General features: G+C 31.8%; 1 protein-coding gene across 1 annotated transcript in view; it reads left to right on the forward strand.

Moving 5' to 3' along the window:
- Window positions 1-2,397: 2,397 nt before the first annotated feature.
- The window catches only part of LOC126781635 (uncharacterized), a 96,881-nt gene continuing 86,812 nt past the window's right edge, over window positions 2,398-12,466 (forward strand). The window contains exon 1 of the mRNA XM_050506569.1: window positions 2,398-2,422. The gene's annotated coding sequence lies outside the window, so the exon portion shown is untranslated. The remainder of the gene's footprint in view (window positions 2,423-12,466) is intronic.

The raw sequence follows: 12,466 nt of genomic DNA on the forward strand, positions 1-12,466 counted from the left end.
TTTTACCCTCTCTAAAAGGGTGATGAAAGCCTGCAGTGTCAACATTCTGTACAAAAGTAATCTCAACAGTTTTCTTTTCAACCTTCTTTCTAGCCTTTCTTATTATATAACATTTATTTATGTAACATTTTATCAAAACTATGTGGAAATCATTGCATATTTAATAATAAAAATTGTGGTCAATTTTTTCGTATAAAACTTGTTTAAGCACTTGTAAATTCTAACACAAATCAAAATAATCCCGTTACATGGTTCTTTATAAGACAGCTTTGCTTGTTCGTCGGCTTGTTATAAATACAAGACGATATATCGTCTGGTTTTTGCTTGTGCTATGTATTTAGATTTGAACAAATAAAATGCAATTTTATCTTTAGTTTTTCTCTTGAACTTTGATTTTAATCAAAAATATTTTTATATAAACCAACATTATGTCATGACTTAAATAAAAACTATTTATTTAAAAACTAAAGAAATTAAACTTGAATCATTCGATGGAACTTGTACCATAAGTCTATGGTACAATTCATTGTAAGTCTACAAGACAAATAGCCGAAATTGGTGGAAAAGAATAATTGATAATAACGATCATAATAATTAATTACAAGATATATTATACAACTTTATAACTTTTCCCTTTATTCGTTTCAATAATAATTTGGTATCCATATTTAATAAGCCTATTAGCGATGTAGTGCATGCAATTCTATAGAATAGCACGCTTATATGAGTATTTGTAGCTATATATATTGCTTGCGCACGTAATGCCTGGTATTCAAATCATCTTAGTGGAATTAGACATAACTATATGCAATTAACGGCCTTATTTATAAACGTTGCTTAGCAGCTGTTCAGTTAAACTGATTTCTCTCTTTTTTATCATTATTTATTTGACATTCGAAAGAAGAAGACACAGCATTGTTTAATTAATCACCCACATCAAGTTTATAAGTAAAACCGTATATGATTATATATTCAAAAGTAAGAAGAGAGTAGCAAAGCACTCCTACTTATCATTATTAAAAAAATATATAAATCTTTTTCATTTTCGAAAGTTGTTTCATGTAATCAAGTAATCATGATCGTAATCACTAAAAGTAAATACTAAAAAATAACTCGGCTATATCCAATTTAAGTTTAATTTTCAAACCATAAATTCAGTTTAGCTTCCCGGGGCGGCGCGGGATTGAGGCGTTGACTCTCAGCGAAATTGCAGCCAACATTTTTATCCCTTTGTTATAGTTGAGAAATTTAAGAGAGGATCCCTTTAGACTTTGTAATTTTGTTTCGATTGTCAACCAATGAAACGTTGCGGTTGAGTGGGTCTGGTACTTTATCAGTAAAATCATAACTCCTTAAATATCGTGGTTCCTTTTGAAATATTCTTTTGTCCTTAAAAATAGCAAAATATTTATATATTCGTTAAAGTATACATTTTATTAATATAGGAAATAAAATCAATAATATAATCATTAAAACAGTTTAAATATAAAATATATTTATTATATCTAGAATAAAGTACTAATGAAATAGTTGGAAGTAATATTTGAAATAGGAAAAAAAAAACTTAAAAGATAAGCTCAAAGATGATGAAAAATTTAATCCCTTTTCACAACAAGGCTTCCATATCGAAGTCTTCGTCTAATACTTTGAACAGACTCGTCCGATTTATAAATGAGAATTCTTTTTAAATTCAAAATACAAAATAATGTTACGTAATTAAATGCATTTAGTACTTACAAAGATACATTAAAGGGCATTCCAGAGATGAAACTTTTCTACGACAAAACTTTAACATCATGATCATTCTGTTCTGCCTTAAGTCTATCAAAATCATAAACGCATAAAATATATTGCAAACTATAGTTTTATTTATAAAGGATAACATCATAATTAGTCGTATTTCTAAATCAGAATACTATATACGCTAAAGCAATGTAAAGCCAACGCATCTGTAAAATTTCAGGATTTCCTATAAACCGCTTCGCTTCCTTGTATTGCTTGTATGTATGTGTATTATACACATGAGTTAACACCGGGTGCATTCACAAGGTGACATTTAAATATGAATATGTCGCACCGTGTGGAGTCAGCTAATAATCTATGATTTTTCCGCGCATCTGCTCCCGTACTCGCTGCACTAACAGTCTCACGACGCAATCAAAGCTGAGTTATACACGATTCACTTCATTAAAATTATTGCTTAGGTAAGGTTTCTTGCATTTACATTTAATAAGATTTTGTTATAGAAAATAAGCATTTATTACTCTCATACTTATTTTTCCAATTAATTACATAAGGTTACTACTACAATATGATTCATATAATTTTTTTGTAATGATTATTAATTTAGAAGAATTTTATTATATTTAATATAAGTTAAGGTGAAATTAGTTAAATTTAACTTTAAGTAAACATTGCACAAGTAAAACATAGACTTAACTTTTATATACGTTTACCATTGTCGAAGCAAATATGTAATAAAAATTTTAAATACGTTCTTTTCTTTACAGACTTTCTCGCCATCTACGGAGTTTTCTTATAAAGTTGGGATAACAATCTCGTCATAGACAATTTGTATTGAGTAATTTAAGAAATATTCCGGGAAAAAAATTGTAGCGAATTGGCGTCACCCCTCGTACAATAAAAGTTTTGATTCATTTTCTTTTACGTCGAAGAAAACGTGTGATTTTTGTAAGTTTGACATTACAGTATTATGTGTTTTCATAAATGTATGTATGTTTTTATGGCGTATAAAATATTAAATTTAATACAACATTTAACAAAATATATTTTAATATATCAAATAATATAACATTCAACTTAATCGTAAATCGTTTTGTAAACATAATAAAAATAAATATAAGCATGTTTTAAACATGACCAAGCATAAAATAAAATAAGTAGGTTGTACCTCGCAACATCCAATAAAGTGATTCCAGCCAAAGGAAGCGAGAAGATAACCTACTTACTGATCCGGCGTATTCTATTTGCCTGTAATAATCGCGATGACAATCTGATATTACATAAAAGATTTGCCCTCTTTTCGATCGAAATGCGATTTTCTCCCTTCAGATCTATTGCCAGGACGCTTTTTTCGCTATTGAGAGACGCTATTACTATTAGAAAATTTTGAATATATTCGAATGAATAAGAAATTTTGGCGCCACTGGTGAATGCATAATACTTCGCTGAAAAGTTAGGCAAGCAGGGGCCGGTCCCCCTGAAGTTGAAAGAGTAACACTTGACACCCTCTCGGTGTGCGTGTGTTTCACTAAATAAAGTTATTGCCGAATTTATCCTTTTTGATTTTGTTTATTAAATTAATTGTTTAATCACTCAATAAATACTAATAACCGTTTTGCAATACAATTTCTTAAAGAAAGTATTTTAAACAGTATATGATGAGAGCGATATGTGACGTAATATTACACATCGTTAAAGCAGTGTCACAACCGCTAATAGTTCGGGTCCTTCTCAAACAATCCTTCAACATGTTATGCTAATATGAGTATACATTCAATAGACTGGTAACATAATTCAAACAAAACTAGGGCTATGGGTTTCGGGCTATTATAGTTCGTCGGGCGTCATAAGTTACGAGAATGAGGTACACGACAATTGAGGGAGATAACGTTAAAGTGAGCGAATTCGGCAGTCGGCGGGGCGTTTGCAGCATTAGCCTCGGGAATAAGTTTGTTCATTACAGAGTGAACAATGCGGGTAGGCTCGACGGCTGCGGAGGAAACGTGCGCCAACGCCGCGACAATAGACTCACCCGCCTTATCACGCCGGAACGCGTCGGCCGCCGCCGCCCGCCCGCCTCGCTACCGCTACATCGCTTGACGTATGAGCACTGAATAAATGGGAAAACTTTTAGCGGCTGCCGTTATAGAAGCACAAACAATTGGTCATCTGTTCGGAGAGAAAATGCTTGAGCGATGGTTAATATACGGTAATAATATAAAGATGCAATTTTATTTGATTTTATTATATTTACACACATTTGTGTATTATACAAGTATGAATACGACTGACGAAAAGATTCAGATCATAGCAATTTTCAAGATAGACATAATATGAAACTGCATATACTTATATAGTAATTTAATATATGTTTTTAAAAATTGTATTAATCGCCCTCGGAAAAATCTTCAATACTATTGGTTCCCAATTTTTTTACTGTAAAATCTACTGGTAATTGAATATCAACATTTAGTAAATATTATATTTTCTTAGTAACAGGAAACGCAGAGGCTGAGTCAGTCATCAGGCCGTTTGTTTATTAAGCCAGACCATTGCCTAAGTAATTAATTGCCCGTTTCATTCCATAATTAAAATTTAGATGAATAAATCATAATTCTTTGTTGGTTTTATTTATAATGATTACAGTGCAGTTGGCCCTTATAATGTATAAAATAAGTACTATTTTTTATATTTTGTAATAAAGCTATTGTTCATGTAAGCTTGTGTAAATAACATCTAAAAAAATATTAAAATTATTTAAGAACTGTATTGTTTGTGTTTTTGTGATATTCATTATTATATATATAGCACAATCTGTCTCGATAAACACCAAGCTGACTTCATGAAAGAAAACTAAAGAAGAAACCGCACATAATTCGGGTTTCGGGACGATGAAACCGTGATTACAATTGGTTCGTTGTCGACGAAACCTGCAAAATGTGCGGTGAACTTCGACCGAGCGTCTGGAATGCGACGAACTCAACTGAAGGGAAGCTCGACGATATTGTTATGTAAATATATGACGTCATACTATTCTGAATCCATTGTGCGTTTTATATTAAATCCGAATTTTTTTCTGTTTTCATTACCTTGTTTAATGTAATTGTTGCGACTAAATAAGTTGTGTTGAATTTAGTTATTATTATATATAGTTACAAAAAATATATATTTTTCTAGTTAATTAACATTCATTTTGTAAGAAATACTCACAATATCAAAACCCTAATTTATCAACCTGTATGGTCAATTAATGCCCTTAATTATTATAAAAAATTACTAACTTGAATGTTACCTATTACTAATATGTTAATTAAGTATTATATACACATGTAAACATTGATTTATTTTGTGAGATGATATTATGTTGATACATTAAACATGTAAATTAAATAAATGTCATATTAAACTTATGTTCATTAAAAATATATAGTGTTTCTATTTACATAACCGATTTTCCTCTTTTATATTTAATTGTAAAGTTAAACAATAATACAATATAAATTACCATTAAACTTATCGCTTACTCCTTCATATCGAGTATTTCGTACACTCTTAATAGTCTTTCAATTTATTTTATTTTTTGTTATTTTGTAATAAAGTTGTACTCGAACCAACAATATTTAAACAATTAAATAGATTTTTTCTGTGATACATGATGAATATTAAAGTTAACCATTGCTGATTAAATAAAAATAATGTAACTGTTTGTGAAAAATTAGGAACTCAAGAATTAAACGTCTATTTACTCCAGAACAACTGCTGAACTTATATAAAGCACAAGTGAGGTCATGTATGGAGTACTGCTTTCACCTTTGGGATAGCTCTGCCAAGAACCACCTTCAGGCTCTAGATTTGATTGAGAGGCGTGCCAGAAAGTTGATAGGAGACGACGCATTGGTCGAGTCTAGGCTCCAAAGTCTAGAACATCGACGTGTGGTTGCATCACTCTCAGTCTTATATCGGATACATTTCGGAGAATGTGCTCAGGAATTACATGAACTGATTCCTCCAGCCCCTTTTTACTATCGAACGGCCAGGCAAACGCGACCAAAGCGCCATAGGTACACAGTAGAAATTCCCCGCCTACGTACGAAGCGCTTTGACTCTACATTCATCATTCGCACTGCGAAACTTTGGAATGATTTGCCTGAGTCCGTATTTCCCGATAGGTACAATGTTGGTGTCTTCAAATCCAGAGTAAACAGGTTTCTTATAGGCAAGCGTGCTACATCTTAGACCGTGTCGATGCTCAACATCAGGCAAGTCAACGGTCAAACGCTGGCCTATTAATAGAAAAAAAAAATTTAGGGAGGCAGACGAGACTTGCTCAGCATATGATTTTATCGATTGTTACTTGAATTTTTATATTTTATACTATATGTATAGCTAATGAGGTCATCGTAGCTGAAGCGAGAAGTACCTGAGCTTTCACAATATACGCACCAACAACTACGTCAATAAAAGTAAGAGACTAACAGATAAAAATATACCATATAAGCTTACTAGGCGCCAAAACCAAGTCACTTATATAAAAGTCCTTTTGTAAATGAGTAATAAATTTATAATTAAGTAGTTATTTGATTCTCGTTATAGTTTGACAGACTATGCGAATTAAATAACATATGTCATGGCGCACGCGAACGCTAAAGTCATAAAAGGTAGATATCAGTACAGCGACAACTATGACTGGCCATAATATAGCTTAACATAATATTACATACATTTACATTTCATACATTATTAAATGGTCTCCAAAATTACCTTGTTAACTGACTATTTCAAAATTATTTAAAACTGATAATGTTATCGATCATTCGAGTTACACACGTCGTTTCTTCTGGCCAATAGCAATTAAATTTGTACGAGCTCTTAATAAAAAACGCACCTATTATAATATGAACCGGTGGTAGTTTCTAGTTTGACAATAAGTAAGTGTAATGCTTCAATGTTGAATAAAATATTTTGATTTTATTGCGGCGTAAGCGACGAGTGATATGTTCCAGGTTAGAACGAGTTTAGACGTCTGACGAAACTGTATTGAACGCAATTTTTTTGCGATGTCGAGTGTAAAACAGCGATGGATCACTTTTGCCATGAACTGTGACTCATTCTTTATAATTAATGTAATATAACAAATTAAGTCGTAGCGGTAAATAGGCGAATCAGAAAATAATTTTAGGATATATTCTATAGTTAGTTGTAGGCACAAATTTTATATTACTTTTATGAATTAAGTTTACATCAGTTTCATTTGGATATGTTATATTAAAGTTAACGTTTTTTTAAGTACCCTATTTAAAACTATGTTTTCTTGCATAAGAATAGTTCCTGGATTGAAAGGAACAGCTGATTTGTCAAGTATCTCTATGAACTAATTACGAAGCCAGAACTACAGTGGGGAAGTTTCTCTGGCACTTCGCTAGGCTTAGGTCGGAGTGCAATTAAACTTAATATATTTCTCACAAAGCTACCATCATATAGCATATAAGCTAAAAAACACCGTTTCATCTTAATGAGCATGTCAACATAATATGAAATAAATAAATAATTTTTGAGGATGACGGATGATTGAAGGGATGGATTTGGCACCTTGTTTTATAGAATAGGTAGGTGGATGGACAAACCTGATGCTAAGTGGTCACCACCATATTGGCACTGTAAGAAATAATTACCATTTCTTACATCGCCAATATGCCACCAACCTTGTAAACTAAGATGTTATGTCCTTGTTATGACCTTGTAGCTGGCTCATCTGGCAAACCGGGATACAACAGGACTAAGTATTGCTGTTTTTAGATAGAATCTCTGGTGATTGGGTGATACCTACCTAGACGAGCTTATGGTAGAGCCTAGTGCAACCCACTTACTGTGGTACAACCGTTAACTATACATACATGATCAAAGATAGCTCCAAAATTTTTAAATAGTCGTTCTGTGCCATTTGCAATCCCAGCAATGGAAGTAGAAAGAGAGATAGAACGCAAACAGCTTTGCGCCCGATGTCATTCTCAGAATGGGTTACCCTAGATGACCTACTTCAAAGTAATCAGGTAGGTAGGTATTTTAAAGTATCAGGTGAAGTTAGATTGTACAGAGACAGCTATACTCCGGGGAATGTAACTAATCAATCTGATACCTATCCAATGTCAACAACGAGTGTTTTTCTTACGAGAATAGCTAGAGGATTTTTTTCCCACTTAGGATTTAAGCTGCGGCTACACACAAGTATAAGCGCGGAGACAATTATACTTATTAATTTGAAATTACTTATTTGAATGATGAACACAGTGTACACGTTGTTCATCGTGTGAATTTTGGGAAATATGCTCTAAATTTTTTAATGGTTCTATTTCTAGCATATTATACAAAGAATACCAGTTTTGATCCACGCTATTAATCCTTACGATCGAACAATGTTAGATAAATGGACGAAAAAAAGTGGGCCAAAGGAATGATTTACTAGGTTTGTTATTATTTTATTTTGAAAAATGCCTTCTAATCCAGGACCGTATATATTGTGAATTTAGTAATAATTACTTCTGAGCTTAAAAACAAAAAGGTGTGGAGCAGTAATAAGTCTAACTTTAGGTCGATTATTAGATACATAATAAATTTAAAATGGTCTGTACCTTAAACAAAATACATTAATTTGTGATTTATATATTAATATATTCGACTTTTTTTTCGTACTGCTTCATGAAAACATTAACATTATCTCATAACAAAGGCAATGTCGATTATATTTGGAATTTTAGTTTCATAATTATCTAGAAGCAAAACACCTCTGTATAATTACAGACCGTATACCGCTATTCGGGATTATCAATCCTAAACATCCTAAGTATTCATTCCTTATTCGATTTGATTGCCGTTGCGTTAACTTATGATCATGAAATTAAATAGAAAATATATAAACAAGGATCTCAAATTGATAATGCAAATTTATAATTAGCAGTTTAAGTAGGGGGGCAAAAAACATCTCTAGAATGAACAGCAGTAAAGCGACATATCATTGATGGTCAACAGTCAACGCAATTGGATTGTGAAGTTAATGATAAAGTTCCACCTCACAAAACGATTGAGTTGAACTGTATTATCAAAGTCCCCTTACCGACCTGTACTATTAATTTTGCATACAGCATACACCTAAATAGTACAAACCATACTTGCACACGTGTCCTCTGCTCTAAATTTAAATGTTGAAGCGATAATAGGTATACTCCACAGCATCCTTAGTCCAACCATTTATTTTACTTTTGACATACGTGCACGTGAAGTTCCATAGTTAAATTGACAAGCAACCAATGACAGCAAAATGCAATTATTCATAGACATAGTTTTTTCTTTACAACGAAGTAAGCGACGTGGTCTTCAACCGTATTTATTATATTTATGTTCGTCCAACATTTACCGATATTCAAGTTGATTTTTCCATGAAGAAATACATACATAAGTATATGATAATTATTATCAATAAGTTAAACAATTAAGGTAAATTGGAAAAAAGTGATATATATATAGCAAATAAAAAAAAAAGAAAATAATTTAATGTTATTTTATTACAATGAACGGAAATCATTACTTTATACCTCAGTAACACTAAGTATTTATTAATTCTTGAGTATAAAAATTGAAAAATTACGCAATATCACGATGCCAATATCACATTTTTTTCATTGTTACGACGAAACTTGCCTAGTTTTCAGGTATCACATTTCACACGCATTTTTAATATACCTAGTTTTGCTTTATGGTGACAGGAAGAATTGTGATGATAACACAACGAATATTTTTTAACATCGTTGATGAATTTGTGTGAAATGAAATGAAGAATTAATTGACCTTTAACAATATTCGCTACGTGACCATAACGCCGTACCATAGCAGATACTGGTACAACAAAGAGAATAGCGGAGACATAAATGATAAATTGTAGAAAATAGATAATAATAATAATAATATCCTGGGACATTTTTCACACACGGCCATCTGATCCCAAATTAAGCTTGTACAATATTGTGCTATGGAAACCAGACAACTGCTATACTACATATACTACTTTTCTTTTGTAAATACATACTTATATAGATAATTACACCCAGACTCAAAACAAACAGACATGTTCATGCACACAAATGTCTGTCCTGGGTGGGAATCGAACACAACACAACTTTCGGCGTGAAAGGCAAGTATCTATCAACCACGCCAACCGGCTCAATGAATTGATGACTTGGAATAGGAAGTACGTACCTATTCCCAACTTATTGTTTTTCTTAGGCTCTTCCTTAATAATGTATAAAAACTACAACAATAATTGTACGAAAGAGTTACAAGGGAGAACATTCGAAATAAGACTACTATCAATTTGGAAAAATGATAACATACATTTATTAACTATTTAAAAATACCCCTGAAATATATTAAATAGAACAAAAGAATATAATTAGGATTACTAATTTCACAGAAAACGGTGATAATACAGTGTGTGTCAACAAAACAAAAGTAGAATATATAAAATAATGAAAATACCAGATTATAACAAATGAGGTACAGAAGCTTGCAACGCATATAATTCTAATAAATTTCATTTCTATTAAAAATCACCTTAACAAAGACCTAATTATCATAATCAATAAACGATTAAGGTACATCAATTGGACGATAATAGCGTCGTACCTTACAGTAACAGCCTGTAAATATCCCACTGCTGGGCTAAGGCCTCTTCTTCCTTTTTGAGAAGAAGGTTTTTGGAGGTTATTCCACCACGCTGCTCCAATGCGGGTTGGTGGAATACACGTGTGACAGAATTTCGATGAAATTAGACACATGCAGGTGTTTTTCACGATCTTTTCCTTCACCGAAAAGCACGAGATGAATTATAACAGAAATTAAGCACATAAAAATTCAGAGGTGCTTGCCCGGGTTTGAACCCACGTTCATCGGTTAAGATTCACGCGTTCTTACCACTGGTCCATCTCTTAAACTTTTCTTATTTTGTTATCGCAAAAAGTAGATTTTTCAATATTGTTATAATTCTATGTAACAATCTCACGTCGAATCAAGCTATCAAACTACTTAAGTAGCTTAACTAAGCTAAAGGCTAGTATTTTTAATTACTCGGACTCGGAATGTATGCTTCTTTTTTATCTTGATTTCCTTTTCATTTTTGTGGTCTTGGTTTTGCTTGCTTTTTAATATTGATTTTGATTTTGTAATGTTTTAGTTATTTTAGTTATTTACTAGTGGTAGGGCTTTGTGCAAGCTCGTCTGGGTAGGTACCACCCACTCATCAGATATTCTACCGCATAAATATAATAACATCTTAAATCTCAAGGTTCCAAGGTAAGGTAAGCTTACAATGCCAATGTCTATGGGCGTTGGTGACCACTCACCACCAGGTGGTCCATATACTCATCCGTCAATCAGGACTATAAAAAATAAATATTTTTAATCGCTTGATGTTTTATTAACACATTAACAAAATAACCCTAATTTGTGTAATTAAAAAGAAGATAAATTGTATACATAAATGAAAATTTATATATAGTATACATAAATGGAAATTGTATGAATGAATGTGATGTCTGCTTAAAACTATGTTTAATTATATTCGTAAGAGTAAATGCGCGAATTCGCAAAGGCTCTTTGATATAAGTAAATAATTATTTTCATTATAAGCTCTCTTCCGACAGTACTGTTAAAAATCCTGTTTTAAAATTCAAAGATACATTATAGATTGCGTATATCAATTCGTTAAGCTCTACTTTGCTTGACACAACTATGAAATATATTCGCCCCACTATTACTACCTAACATTACTAACTAACATTGCTCACTTGCAATGTAGCGAATGGAAAAATGAGCAGTGGTGGTTGGAATATCATCGTGGATTGTACTATTTATAGATAAGACACACAATCCAGATAAATCTTCATCTTCTTTTTAATTATTATTAAATGAGTTCGAAATAAAATAAAATAAATTAAAATTACAATCATTCTAGAAATATACATGGACATGTCACAACGACCATTGATTATTTGAGGTGGTAATCGAACCCAAAATAATGATTGTTAGAATTTTTGTCTGTTCGTCTGTACGCTTGTGCACGCTTATCTTAAAAACGGCTTAACGGATTTGAATGGGATTTTCACTAATATATTGCAGCTAACTTCACTTAAAATTAGTATATAGCTCACAAATAATAAAGTTATGACAATTTAAAGAATCACGATGAACATTCATTCGATAAAATTGTTATAAAATAACTATTCCATTGAATTGGCTGAAACTTTAGCTACCTATAAATGATAGCCTGTAAAATGATTATGATTAAAAATTTATAGAAATAAAACAAAATTAAAAAATGGACAGTTTCAGAGATATAAACCAATATAAGTTGAACCCAGATCTATATGATCAATCATATTAAATAGGGTTCAGTTTATGCTGGTATTGTCGGTTAACTCGCCCATGCGTAGATATTTGTCTATCTTTTAAGACTGACTATAAACCTTTTGTATGGTAATCAAATTCATTCAAAGATAATGCATTATTTGCAAAGACGTTTTTATAAAATATTAATTCTTATGAAATATATCGAGATAAGACCATAGACAGTTTTTAGTACTTTTTTTAGTTTTGAAACATTATTACAACGGGTAGTTGAGTATGTTTGAAAATACTCATACAAACATACATATTTATTTTCGGTTTGTAAATA

This window comes from Nymphalis io, chromosome 4 (assembly GCF_905147045.1).
Source record: "Nymphalis io chromosome 4, ilAglIoxx1.1, whole genome shotgun sequence".
Lineage (NCBI taxonomy): Eukaryota > Metazoa > Arthropoda > Insecta > Lepidoptera > Nymphalidae > Nymphalis > Nymphalis io.